At 31.9% G+C, this 15,257-nt stretch overlaps 1 protein-coding gene across 3 annotated transcripts in view; it reads left to right on the top strand.

Moving 5' to 3' along the window:
- The first annotated feature begins 195 nt into the window (after positions 1–195).
- The window catches only part of LOC139518856 (semaphorin-1A-like), an 84,924-nt gene continuing 69,862 nt past the window's right edge, over positions 196–15,257 (top strand). For 2 of the 3 annotated variants that reach the window (XM_071310487.1, XM_071310486.1), the window contains exon 1: positions 260–374. The gene's annotated coding sequence lies outside the window, so the exon portion shown is untranslated. Of the gene's footprint in view, positions 375–15,257 lie in introns of all 3 variants that reach the window. The other variant, XM_071310488.1, reaches the window with a different exon arrangement.

Here is a 15,257-nt window from a genome sequence, read left to right as displayed (position 1 = left end):
GCTTTGGATTACAACCTTTACTTTTTTAATAGAACAGATTTTAATTCTTTTTATTGTCCGTAATAATAAAACATGGCACCATCTCCATTCTTCAGTGACTATACAAACTCTCCAAATCTGTGTTTTATTGTATTATAATTGAAGTATTAACCTTATATTTAGATTTTATTGACCCAAATATTGGTTTATTATTAGACGTGAAAACAATACTTCAAAAGACTGGCACAAAGCAAGCACTCCAAGCATAAAGTGAATGGGTGTATGGTTATAACCCTGTGTAGGGGACCTAAGCTTCACCGTGTATGTAAAGGACAAGATAAGGTGTCGCCAGTCTGATACCAGATAAAAACCGCACAGGTTTGGCAGAAACTCAGGTAAACGTCCCAGGTTTTGTGACTGCGATTATGGACAGTTTTACTATTGTAGAAGCTGTCAACAGAGTTGGCCTACTGTAAAATCCTTCAATTACACTTTGGATTTGTGTTTACTTATCATTTTGGATTAAGTTACAAGCCATGTAAAGTTATATTGTAAACAATTCTTGACATTTATGCTTGGGTACATCTCATAGATTGAAATTTGTTTTTAAAGACTTGCTGTGATGTTTCAATCAATTAAGATGCTACTGGTTTTGAATATTAATGAAAAGTTTGTGATGTATCATATAGAAACTAATAAAAACAATTTTCATTATATAAGCAATTTTTTTTTTACATTTCTTCAAACAGAAAATGATTTTTAAAAATGTTATGGCAATACATGACATGCAGAAAATAAATGGATCCTAATTAACTTCTCAATTTATTACTAGATTAAAGTTTATCTAAAAGTCTTTGAAGTTTCTTAGCTGAACTTGGTTTGTAATCGGAAAATCTATGATGTGAGAAAGAAGACTAATAAGGTGGTTATAATCTTAGAGAGTTGATACAATTAAATAGCTGTATATAATTTGTTGAATGAACATTAAATGTTGGTGTTTTTTGTCACTATTACATTATAGTTTGATTTGATTAGGGTCTATCATTTGGAAAAAGGTACCCAGTAACAAAATGTTTATAATGTAATAATTGAATGATGCACACTGATGCAGTCTAATCTTGTCCTTGACCTCATTTTCATCCTTCGATGACTGAAAAAAGTAACCTCATAAATGTCCAGGCTACATTTTGTGAATAAAATAAATATTACCGGTAGTAACTAGTCATTTTAAAAAAATGGTGCAGATTAAAATTCACTTCAAGTGTATTGCCCTTTGTAATACGTATAACTAAAGTGTAAGGTCTCTCATGCACACATTTCTCTATAATTTGACCAGTCAAAACATTTTGTAGTGTTTATCTAAGAAAATTATGTCATAAGTTTTAAGATTAGTTCCAATCCACATTATTTTAGGGAGTTTAGGCTCTTAGAAAGATTATGTTTGTTAGGGTTTTTTGGTCAATGTTAGTTTTTGTCCTGGTCATTTTTAGCTCACTTGGCCCGGCCAAGTGAGCTTTTCCCATCACTTGGCGTCTGGCGTCATCGTCGTCCGTCGTCGTTAACTTTTACAAAAATCTTCTCCTCTGAAACTACTGGGCCAAATTAAACCAAACTTGGCCACAATCATCATTGGGGTATCTAGTTTAAAAAATGTGTGGCGTGACCCAGCCAACCAACCAAGATGGCCACCATGGCTAAAAATAGAACATAGGGATAAAATGTAGTTTTTGGCTTATAACTCAAAAACCAAAGCATTTAGAGCAAATCTGACATGGTGTAAAATTATTTATTGGGTCAAGATCTATCTGCCCTCAAATTTTCAGATGAATCCGACAACATGTTATTGGGTTGCTGCCCCTGAACTGGTAATTTTAGGGAATTTTTGCTGTTTTTGGCTATTATCTTGAATATTATTATAGATAGAGATAAACTGTAAACAGAAATAATGTTCAGCAAAGTAAGATTTACAAATAAGTCAACATGACCAAAATGGTCAGTTGACCCCTTTAGAAGTTATTGACCTTTATAGTCAATTTTTAACCATTTTTCGTAAATCTTAATCTTTTACAAAAATCTTCTCCTCTGAAACTACTGGGCCAAATTAATCCAAACTTGGCAACCATCATCTTTGGGATATCTAGTTTAAAAAATGTGTGGCGTGACCCGGCCAACCAACCAAGATGGCCCCCATGGCTAAAAATAGAACATAGGGATAAAATACAGTTTTTGGCTTATAACTCAAAAACCAAAGCATTTAGAGCAAATCTGACATGCGGTAAAAGTGTTTATCAGGTCAAAATCTATCTGTCCTGAAATTTTCAGATGAATGGGACAACCTGTTGTTGGGTTGCTGCCCCTGAATTGGTAATTTTAAGGAAATTTTGCTGTTTTTGGTTATTATCTTGAATATTATTATAGATAGAGATAAACTGTAAACAGCAATAATGTTCAGCAAAGTAAGATTCACAAATAAGTCAGCATGACCAAAATGGTCAGTTGACCCCTGAAGGAGTTATTGCCCTTTATAGTCAATTTTTAACCATTTTTTCGTAAATCTTAGTAATCTTATACAAAAATCTACTTCTCTGAAACTACTGGGCCAAATTAAACTAAACTTTGCCACAATCATCATTGGGGTAATTTGTTTAAAAAATGTGTGGCGTGACCTGGCCAATCAACCAAAATGGCTGCCACGGCTAATATTAGAACATAGGGGTAAAATGCAGTTTTTGGCTTATAACTCAAAAACCGAAGCATTAAGAGAAAATCTGAAAGGGTTTAATTGTTTATCAGGTCAAGATCTATCTGCCCTGATGTTTTCACATGGATCGGACAACCCGTTGTTAGGTTACTGTCCTGAATTGGTAATTTTAATGAAATTTTGCCGTTTTTTGTTATTATCTTGAATATTATTATAGATAGAGATAAACTGTATACAGCAATAACGTTCAGCAAAATAAGATCTACAAATAAGTTTTTTGCCCTTAATAGTTAATTTTTAACATTTTTCATAAATTTTTGTAAATTTGTAGAAAATATTTTCCACTGTAATTACTGGGCCAATTAAGTTCATTATAGACAGAGATAATTGTAGCAACAAGAATGTTCAGTAAAGTAAGATCTACAAACACATCACTATCACCAAAACACAATTATGTCATGAATTTATCCGTGTCCATTATTTAATATGCACAAGACCAAGGTGAGCGACACAGGCTCTTTAGAGCCTCTAGTTTCAAATACCATAAGTAGAAGGTCAACTATATTTGGTGTATGGAATGATTGTAAGGTGTACATGTCTGTCTATAATGTATCAACTGACCTTGACTTCTTTTTCATGGTTTATTGGTCAATGTTCTTGGTCTAATTTTCAAATACCATCAGCAGTAGGTCAACTATATTTGATGTTTGTAATGATTGTAAGATGTAAATGTCTGTCTGGAAAGTAAAATCTGACCTTGACCTTGACCAAATTTTTACCCTAGTCCATCTGTACGTCTAAACATATGTTCAAAGGTTGGTTTCTGTTCTCATAAATAGATGTTTTGAAACTTGTACACAAAATTTATTACCACAAAATACAGATCAAGTTTGAATTTTGGTGGCATCACTTTAAACGTTGTAGACTTATGGTCCTTTACAATTGGAAAATTGCTTATTTTTTTCGTTTCCATTCTCTTACTTTAGTTTGCCTCAACCAAATTGTATGACACTTATACACAATGGTTATTACCACAAAACACAGATAAGTTTTGAATTTTGGGGGTGTCACTTTTATTGATTTAGAGTAATGCCCTTTTACAACTTAAAACAAGAACTATCTTTAAAAAAGATATCCGACGTATTTAAATTTGAGTATACATGTATGTTTAAAACTATCATTTCGATAACCTGCAGAAGCACAAAGATACCATTTAAATAATGTTTTCTCTGTTTGTGTTCAGTATTCTCGGTCCTCGTATCTTTCTGTTTACATTCACCAAAACCCAGCGGAAATCTCACATGCGTAGGTGCGTTCTAAAAGTCATGTACGTCAGTACAACAAAGTTTACATTAAAAATTATATAATTGTCCCGAATAAACAGCTGTCACAGATGCAAAGAGCTATTGGAGAAACAATTATTTTAATAAAAATATAAATCTTTGTAAGATCTAGTTCAAATATTTATAGTTTTTCACTTGCTTTCCATCACGATATAATTAAAGAGACGTTTTTTCAAACACAACCAAATCACCCACCATGACAGCATTTTGTCCAATCACAGAAAGGATTTTCGAGCATGCATATTCTGTTGCCATAGTGAAGCGTCCTTTAGTTCAAAGGGCACAAACCGAAACTAATACCGACTACGTTGGAAAAACAGTGGACAGTAAAACAGGTTAACATTTAAGCACTCTTGTTTGATAATCAAAATATACAGTTTTAGACTAAACTGATAGAGACAAAAGACATACATTGTCATCTTTAGATATTATAGGTAAAGAAAACAAGTTTGGTTCTATTTTAAGACCTTCAATAGATATGAGGACAGGGGACTCTTCAAAATGTGTACTCAAGTATTGTATATTGATAATATATGTTGGTTTTGTTTATGTTATGTCCCATGCTATAATTGTAGTATAATGAATTTTAAAGATTTGATACTTTTAGCTTAAATCTACATTTTGAATGGGTGATTTTTAATTATTTTCTCCTCTTACATAATAGAGACCAGAGAAGTTTGATGTAAAGTCTCATTGAGAAATGCCATATTTTATGGCGATGTCTGATGATTACTGCATGTGCATCAAGATTCCATTAGAGCATATTGGAAATTGAATATGAAAAAAAAAATGATATACAAATAAGCTTCCAGGGCAGGGCCTCTTGTTTACCAAAACTTATAATGTATGTTGATTTGGACTCTTGACTGTAGACAATATAATACCTGTGTTAATATCTATAAGCCTTTGACACTAAGTCAATAAAAACATGACATACGGATAACTTATTTTCTTTTTTCATGCATAATTTGTAAACAGAAGCAGATTAACGTGATGATCAAATAATGTTATAACATGTGCACGATAATTCTCAAGTCCCTGACCTACTAATAGATCCAAAATAGTTCATAGTAGATTAAAATTAACGATAGTGAAATGTCAGTAAGTGTATGTAAACACCGATCTGGCACCAACATATTGATAGGTATCAAAAATCAAGGTAGATATATAGGTAAAAGGTCTTGAGAGCTTGATTAGAATAATACTCTGTGTTTTAATGTTATCGGTAATATTGGTAATTAATACACAAAATGTATATTATCTGAACTGCTCAGTTCAATACCTGTGAGGCTTCTATAAAAGGGTTTGAGAGCTTGATTAGAATGGTATTCTTTGTTTTAATGTAGTTGGTAATATTGGTAATATTGTCTGAGCTCCTCAGTAAGACAATATAAACGGTATTGATGATTATGCAAGTTACATACATCAGGCTTTGACTTTATCAATCATGTTTTAATGTTAATTTACTGCACTATTGGGATGAAACGTATAAAAAAATTGACAAAAAGGCCCTATAATTTTATGAAGCAGGCACAATTGTTCAATCTATTTACTGACCTGTGAAATGAAAACAGTTTGAGATTTTGTGGTTTTAACATTCTTGAAGATTTATTTGAAACTTCATTTAGAATGAAAGCACCTGCAATATGCATCGGATGTTGAATCGTTTGAAAATAATTATGAAGGCATAATTCATGCAAAACATCCTGGAAGCTAATTAATAAATCACTTTTACAATTAAGTAAGCAGTGATTACAATTGATATACTGCTGAATTGTTGAACAAAAAAAAATATTTTTAGAAGCAGGTTCTTGGAAGCTGTCTTAAAAGCTTCTTTTACAAGTAAGCAGATATATCATCTGATAAAATGTTGAATGATTAAAAAAAATCAGGGAGTTGTTGGGCAAAAGTTCCTGAAAGTTAATTAGAAATTTGATTGTTAAACACGAAATCAGCGATATATGTTGATAAATTGTTACTGATGCAGGATTTTGATGAAGGTAATTACGTCAATACAGAAAAAAATTGGAAACAACGCAAATTTAAAACAAAAAAGAGTGCTACATAGCAGAAAACTGCATTAAGTTGTCCATGGTTTTGATTTTTTGTTGTTGTTGAAATTTTTGATTAAAAATCTAAGTAGCTGAATGGCAGATTATAAATTGTGGGGAACCATATGAGTCAATCATATAAAAAACAGATAAAATTAGCAGGTTATTGCTTGCTCCCACATAGAATTGTTAAAAAAAGCATCATCAAAAATAAAGCTAATATTTGCTTTCATGACCTTGTGTCTGTCTACAATTCAGAGTTGACATTTATTTTGCTTTGCCTTAAAGCAATTAACTTATATAAGACAGTTTCCTTGAAATTGATTTAGTGAAAAATTAGATATATAAAGCAAATGAGATATTCTATTCACAAGTCAAAAAAGCCAAATAAAACATTTTTCAACAGCTTAGAAATCCATGAACTGCGAAAATACATGTTTACTTTGATAGATCATTGTCTTTGAAGGAGCCAAAAATTCATCAGTATAAAATTAGTTTAGAATTAACAAGGTACACAAAATTGACAGTTAATACATCTTACACAAAAAAGCAATTTGTTATCTGATAGAGACATTTTAGTGTTTGTAAACAAAGTAAGTTTGCCAGAAAATGTCATCAAGTGTGTGTACACAGACAGACAGGGGGACACAAAAATAGAAGTAATTGGGTTTTGAGTACAGACTCATCCTATTATTATAATTCTGGTTATTTTGGTAACTTTGAGAGGTGTCAATTAGTCTGTTGCTGTGTAGTACTTGAAGCTTTAGTATCTTCTAAGAGTCTGCCAATATGGGAAAAGTTGATTATCCTGTACTTTATTGTTTTAATGCTAAAAATACCTTTCTCTAATTCTTTTGTAGCATTGACTCAGTTCTTGACCAGTTGTTCATTTATTGAACATTAACAGATGGTTCTTTTTTCTGCTCTTTTCATCAGTCAACACTCAATTGTTAATTAATATATTATGATGCTAAATTTTGATAATTTCTGATTTTTTTCCTAAAGATGTATCTGATCGTTTGATCAGGAGAAAAATATTATTGTTTTCCTTATAGTAAGTTTATTATTTTCCTGGTCAATTTCTTATCTCAGATGCTATAAGGAGTATGTCAATTTGTCAACTATATTTGGTGTATGGAATCATAGTGTTAGTTGTAAAGGTCTGGTGAAAATAATTTTGTATGTAATCCTTGTGAGGTGTATAGTTTGTTTAGCTGGGTTGACCTCATTTCCATGGTTCATTGGTTAATGTTAGGTTTTGATGGATAACTCCATTTATCAGAAATGGTTCACCTGACCTTGACCTCATATACCATGACCATTGATTATGTTTATTTTATTTAATACTTGTTGTATAACCTTTTTCTTAAAGACTTTGGACGTAAGTTCAATCATGATCAGTAGACATTACAGCATGTGCATTCTTGTTTCATTGTTAATTTTGAATTTATATCACTATCATTTGTGCAAACTTTCCTTTTCTTTCCTCTTTGGCTTTATTCCAGTTTCATGCATTACGTTTGTCACTGTCAGTGTCAACGTATTAATTTAGCATGGTGTCAAAAAGTGCATAGCAGTAAACTGGTTCCTATATGGAACAGTCTGCACTCTGTTAACTGTACCAGAACTGATTTGTAACATTTAGAGTATATAAGATTTATAACTTTTTTCTTTATAAGCTTTAAACAATTTGTACATTTGAATTTTTAATTTGAATCTTAAGCAAAACATTCCATATAATACCAAGCAAAATTTTCAAATTAAAGGTCTTGCTACAAATCACACTGTGTTATAGAGTCTTAAGCAGGAAATGCCAATCTAAACATTTTGTTCATGCTGGAAATCATAAATGTCAAGTTGATGTTTTTCTATACATGAATACGATTATAAATGCCAAGCTTCTGCAGACAATGGTAGGAAACTACTAAAAACTGATATTTAGACTTAATGATTTCTTCCTGACTTTAAAACTTTAAACTTTTTTTCAAAAACAAGAAAAGGCTGTAAAACTAAAGCTTTTATTTTTTTCATTGTTTTTCATTTTTACAAAATTTGCAATGGGATACTCAGCCATTATCATAATACACATGGTCCGATTACACAGTTATTTCGTAGTACATTTCCTTTAGACAATAAATGAAAATAAAAAAAATCCCACCTGCGCTTTCTCCATAATATTTTTACAGTGTGTTGTACTACTTTTGGGACAAATTATATCAAAATTATAGAAAACTTCATCAGCTCTAACTCAAAATGTGGACAATTTTATGTGAAGGGGGGCTTGAAATCTTTTGACAGCTTCCGAAATGCTAATTTTTGACCTTTTTCAACTGGACCAAATCACTACTTTATTATAATTCATGAATCAAATTTTTTTACAGTGTAATTTTATCCCCCTTCTTGCTACTTGAGGCATAAAACATAAATAAATAAATTTGGAAGGGGTATAAAAAAAATTGACAAGTAACACACTGTCCACAGGGACTATATTCGTGGACAACGAAAATCAAGGGACAATAACTGTGTACTCGGACCACATTTTCATAGCATTATTTGTGTTCAGCATGTTTGAAAATTGCAATAATATATTTTTTAACAATTGGTGCATTTCTGAATTTCAGTAATCAAATGGACATCAAAATGCCAGTATTAGCAGCTCCATGAACAATTATGACAAGCAAAATTGTTTAGCAGATTTACCAACAAATTCTATACTATTGTATGTTTTCTTGTTCTAATGTGACTGTCCTACATATTACTATTGAAAGGGCAATCTACAATCTAATTACTATTTCTTCACTTAAACGTGACACTTTCCCCGTCTTGTTTTTGAAATTTTATCCCCCTGTACTGTAACTAAATCAGGGTATTTAAAGTACATAGAACAATAGTAGTATAATATTAGAACATGCCGCCAAATTGGCTACTATAGTTAGTATATAGTAGTCATGGTGTCATTGCTGTGAATAGAGTGTCATCACAAATCTTTTTGATCAGTACTTTAATATGTTCACAGATCATCACTTATAAAAAGGATCAGATTTTGTTATTATTCAAATTTTTCAATGCCTTATATATCAGCTTAGGTCTAAACAGTACTTTTGTACAACCCTAATTATCACCTAGTATCACCCTATTTTTTATGTGTTACTAATTTTTGCCATGACACTTTACAATACCAATTATTTTGTACTAGAATCTAGATCCACATGAAGACAAATAATCCTCCTCAGTCAGGTGCGTAGCTCCCATACGCTAAAACACAGTTACGTGCACATCTATTCGGCATGCAAAAAAAATGGCAAATAAAAATTTACAAATTGAATGTTAAAGGAAACACCAATGTTGTTGCTTTTTTAATTGATGAAATATTATTAAATAACGGCATTTGTTTTCAAAATAAAAGTTTTATTAAAGATTATGTCAAAATCGGACAATAACTTGTATCTTTTACAAGATTTGAATTTGTAATACTCAGTCTAAGACATGTAGTTTTGGAACACATTTTACAGTGTACAGTTCATCAGTTTGGAATGAGATGTACCCATTGACATTAGAATTAGCAGAACCCTTTGATATCGTTGAAAATATGCCAGGGCGATGTGGTTGACAGACTACTGGAGCCAATCACCCTGCAAACACACCAAAACATTATTGGAAAGTCTCATTGTTTTTTGCGTTCATAGACCATATGATAAGGGAACTGGAGAATGGAGTCGCATCTTGTATTATCAGAAAATCGCTTCTTTGCGCTGTATCTGCTTCATCGTTTTGTAGGAAATATAACAAACAATTAAATCACAACATTGTCCAAGACATACGAAACTGACCTGGCATGTAATTTTGACAAAGTCAATTGGGAGGTTGCTCAATGCTGAACATGTATGCTGGTTTATAACATCTGGCGAGTGCTACTATAGAGATCTATGTATACTCTAAAACAAATTAGTAAAAAATGGCTGCCAGTGTCTCTAGATTCAAGTCAAAGCTGAAAAAGTTGTAATTTTGAAAAGGAAAATCACTCTGCTGTAACTTGTTTTGCTCCAAGAGAAAACCTTTGGTATGTTAGAGAGTTAAACTAGTGTCTGAAGTTGGATAATATCATTATCTGTGTAATTACTCTGGAGACAAGGGAAGTGCACCAATGCCTCCCTCAGTCTGAGCCCTGAAGTTTACCTAGTAGATATATAACTGCCTCCATTATCTTTGAAAGGGAAGTAATTGTTCAGGTTATTAGGAACAGGAGTTGTATACTTTGCTAGGTGTCTCAAATTTGACATCTGGCTCATGTACATTGGTTATTTTGGAAGAAAATTATCCTCTTCTGTGTAACTGTTTCAGCTGTTCAAGGTGTTTAATTAAACTGAATTGCTCAGAATTACTCAAATAAGTTAAAACTAGCTGCATTGGTTTTGATACCGAAAAGCTGTTTGGGGTAACTTGTAGTGCCACTGCTGGTGGAAAAACTAAGGATTTTCTTATCCCAGACATAGATAACCTTAGCCGTATTTGGCACAGCTTTTTGGAATTTTGGATCCTCAATGCTCTTCAACTTTGTACTTGTTTGGCTTTATAATATTTTGATATGAGCGTCACTGATGAGTCTTATGTAGACGAAACGCGCGTCTGGCGTACTAAATTATAATCCTGGTACCTTTGATAACTATTGTATACAATTTAAAAAGAATAAGGTAGATGCTAGAAAATCGGTTAACACATGTATGATTTTAGTTGTACTAACACTACAAAAATGAATTCGTAACACATTGTACCTTGTCGTAAATCTATGTTTACATTATAATGCCGTAATTTGAACACAATGTTTTGACCAGACATCAAGTTAAAAGTTATATGATACCACAGTGTTTTATGTCTGTCTGCTATTTTGTTCCTTATTTCTATATTTAATTTAATGCCTTATAGAGTTATCCTTGTATTCTATTACTTAGAGTTCAGAGTGTTTTATGTCAGTCTGCTATTATTTTCCTTATTTCTATATTTAATTTAATGCCTTATAGAGTTATCCTTGTATTCTATTACTTAGAGTTCAGAGTGTTTTATGTCAGTCTGCTATTATTTTCCTTATTTCTATATTTAATTTAATGCCTTATACAGATTTCCTTGTATTCTATTACTTAGAGTTCAGAGTGTTTTATGTCAGTCTGCTATTATTTTCCTTATTTCTATATTTAATTTAATGCCTTATAGAGTTATCCTTGTATTCTATTACTAAGAGTTCAGAGTAAAATAAGAATGAATCATTTCCTTCTATTGTTTATTATCAGAATTTATGGGAATAAATTTGTACATGTATATCCAAATATAGTTATATTAAGGAATACAAAACAGAAAATGGGCAATGTTATCTAAACTGTACTATTTTGTTGACTTGTTTTAAGAAATTCCTTACTTTAAAGAAATTTTTATTTTGTAAAAATAGAATATATGTCAGTGTGCTAATTGCCGATGTTCATAGATCACTAGGCGTATTTAAAGAACAGTACAATTCTGTCATATATGTCTGAAAGTAAAACACAAATAAAGAAATGCAGTATAGTCTCTAATATATAGGAATCTAATTTTAAGATAATGGTAAAAATCTGTTGACCTAATTTCAGTGTTTAAAAGCCACTATTTGAGGCAAGCTTCCTGATCAAAATTGGTTGCTAAATAAACCAATGAAGCAATCCACAAAAAGACAGAAGGATAAGTAAGTTATAAAAAAACCTGTTTTACAAAAAGTGAAACAAAACAAGAGGAAACTAACGGCCTTTTTTAAACTAATTTCATTAAATGAAGTTTAAGTTTGCCCAATAGATACACAAATTGTTTGCAATATATGTCTCTGTATTTGTTGGGTTTGATTGACCCCAAATGAATTCCTTATATTATTGACATTGGATAGTTTTACTGTGCATAGTCAAGTTATATTATTCATTGGATAGTTTTACTGTGCATAGTCAAGTTATATTATTTATTGGATAGTTTTACTGTGCATAGTCAAGTTATATTATTTATTGGATAGTTTTACTGTGCATAGTCAAGTTATATTAATATGAAAACAACACTATATAAATTTCAAGGGGCTAAAACCAAAACATTCTCTGCATTTACATTCATCAATGAAAGCCATGGAAACGCTTATTTAGTTTTGAGATGATTTCAAACTGCACCACGGAAAGTCTTTTAGCCAAATGATCTTGTGACAAGGCAAAAAGCTTTTCAGATAAGCATAGTTACATTATATTTGTTGATGTGAATGTCCATAGCAAATTATGGTAAGCAATCCCCTTTGATTTTATATATATAATATAAAGTATAATTAACTTCTGACGGTTAAATATGTCATATTCCAACTGTTTGAAAATTAATATTCTGGAAAGTTCTCTAATACTGGTAATTAAGGATGTTTGTTTCCCTTTTTGACATGCAACTCCTTCTTGACACAAACTTAAGATATTTTCAGCGGAACTTTTTATTAGATTGGTGTTATTGAATTTGACCAAACAAGCGTGCATAACACTTTCCTTGTCAATAAAATATATATTAATACATTTTAAGAAAACAAGGATCTTTTATATATTTTTCACGAGTCAATAAACCTATTTGAACATTGTTAATGCTGACACTTTGTTTACATCGTAAAAACATTCTGTTTACATTTTAAAAATGGGTACTTTAAAAGTTTGTTTGATTAAGTACTTGATTATGGGTCACTGCACCTCTGGTTTTAGGATACAGGGAAAAAAGTGAGTTGATCTGGCAGACAAGAAGTTCAAAAGCCTAATCATGAAGATGCCATGGGGCTGTATTTTGTAATTTCATGACAATTATATGATAATGAATGATACAGATCTTTACACATGGCATTTTTTCAACATCCGAATAATCAAATGAGATCTTTGATTTTAATTAGTCAGGTTTTTTGGCACAAGCTTCCTCCTATATTTGCCAGAGTACATTGTTAGTAAGCAATGGTTCATGTGATATCACTAACGTGTGGATTTACCCTGTGGTTGGTGACGATAGCCAAACTTATGACTAATCCATTTACCTTTATATGAATACATGTAATAAGTTAGTTATACATCAGTGAGACAGCTGCCCAACATAAAAAATAACTAAAAGACATCAAGAGATTGATATATGGTCTTCAATTTAAGACTGGTACAATTAAGACTGGTACCACAATTCCACTTGTATTTTTGTCCATCTGATGAGTTAAGCCTTTTCCAAATGATTTTTATAGTTCGTTCTTATGTTGTACTGTTATACCACTGTTCCAGGTTAAGGGGAGGGTTGGGATCCTGCTCACACGTTTAACCCGCCACATTCTGTATGCAATTCAGTGGTTGACGTTTGTTTATGTGTTGCATATTTGTTTTTTGTTTAATTTTAAAATAAATTAGGCCTTTAGTTTTCTCGTTTGAATTGTTTTACATTGTCATATCTGGGCCTTTTATAGCTGACTATGTGGTATGGGCTATGCTCATTGTTAAAGACTTACAGTGACCTATATTTGTTAATTTCTGTGTTATTTTGGTCTCTTGTGGAGAGTTGTCTCATTGGCAATCATACCACATCTTCTTTTTTTTACAATATGCAGGGTCTTGAATAACATTGGAAAAATATAACAGACTGAGAAACTATTAGATTTCTAGGCAACAGCCTTAGTTCCCCTAAAATGACAATAAAATATAAAGATAGGACAAAAGACAACCACTGATGATGTACTTTACTTTAACATGAGCTGGTGTATACTAGCTTTTTTTGCCTGCTTCTGTCATTACCTCCATTTGTCTGTCAGTCTGTTTGAAAGACCTCGGGTACAAACACATTTGTCAAAATGTTCTTCTATGAAAGGAAATTATTTTGTTTTTAGTCTGTAATATGATTATTTTTTGTTGAAGCATATGAATTTTTTACAACTAGTGTGCAGCCAATTATTGTTTGCCAATAGTTTGTTCCAACAGGCAACACTCATTGTATTAGTTTCCTGTGTGGTAGTGTTTGTGTGTCCACGGTAATGGTGTCCAATTTAAATGTGTCTACTGTGATAATGTCATTTGCAAAAGTGTCCACTATGATGGTTTTCTCTTCAATAGTTTACATTGGTGTCCAGAAATGTGTCTACAGTGTTAGTGTCACTCTGTAATGGTGTCCACTGTATTGTTGTCCACTCTAATAGTGTCCACTGTGATGGTGCTTCTGTAATCTGTAATAATGTCCACTGTAATAGTGTCCCCTTTAACTGTGTCCACCCTAATAGTGTCCACTGTGAAGGTTTCCTCTGTAATGGTGTTGACTGAGAAAGTATCTACTGTAATGTATCTATTGTAATACTGTCTGCTGTTATTGTATCCACTGTAATACTGTCTGCTGTTATTGTGTCCACTGTAATACTGTCTGCTGTTATTGTGTCCACTGTAATACTGTCTGCTGTTATTGTGTCCACTGTAATGGTTTCCATTGTGTCCAACAATAGATGATTCAAGGTAATTCAATGTTTGCTAAAAGATTTTGCTGGAATTCAAATCTTGTACAAAATAATTGAATATTTATCTGCTGTCATGATCAGGGTATTAAACAATGGAAAGAAATCAATGTCGTTAACTGTGAGACTCCATTTCTGTCTTGTGTCTTGCTATGAGGGTCACATCTTCCTGACGATTGAAATAATTACCATTAATTCTTATTCCTTCATGGTTCTGTGTTTTATGTAAACTGAAATAATGAAAAGAACAGTTATAATACTTTCTTTTGAAATTTTACTTGCCAAAGTTTATTATTTACGTATGGGTATAGTGAACCGAAGCTATGGGTATATTGCTGTGATGTTTTATCACCTCAAAGTTTATTATTTCTATGTGTGTATAGTGAACCGATGCTTGGGGTATAAGGCTGTAATGTTTTCTATGTGTGTATAGTTAACCAATGCTTGGGGTAAAAGACTGCGATGTTTTATCACCTTAAAAGTAGTTAATAATGACTTCTTAAAGTTTGATTCTTCAGGGTCAGAGAGACGACAAAGATTGATGTCCAGAAATTAAATAGAAGAATAAGATTCACATCGTAAAATGAAATCTTCAATACCCTCCTACTGGTATGTTTTAATACCAAGGGTATATTATAATGAAGGTTTCCAGCCTTTAATTTTGTTTTTTACGGGATTTGAATGAGGGT

This window comes from Mytilus edulis, chromosome 4 (assembly GCF_963676685.1).
Source record: "Mytilus edulis chromosome 4, xbMytEdul2.2, whole genome shotgun sequence".
Classification (NCBI taxonomy): Eukaryota; Metazoa; Mollusca; class Bivalvia; order Mytilida; family Mytilidae; genus Mytilus; species Mytilus edulis.
This window is presented reverse-complemented; position numbering and strand designations above follow the sequence as displayed.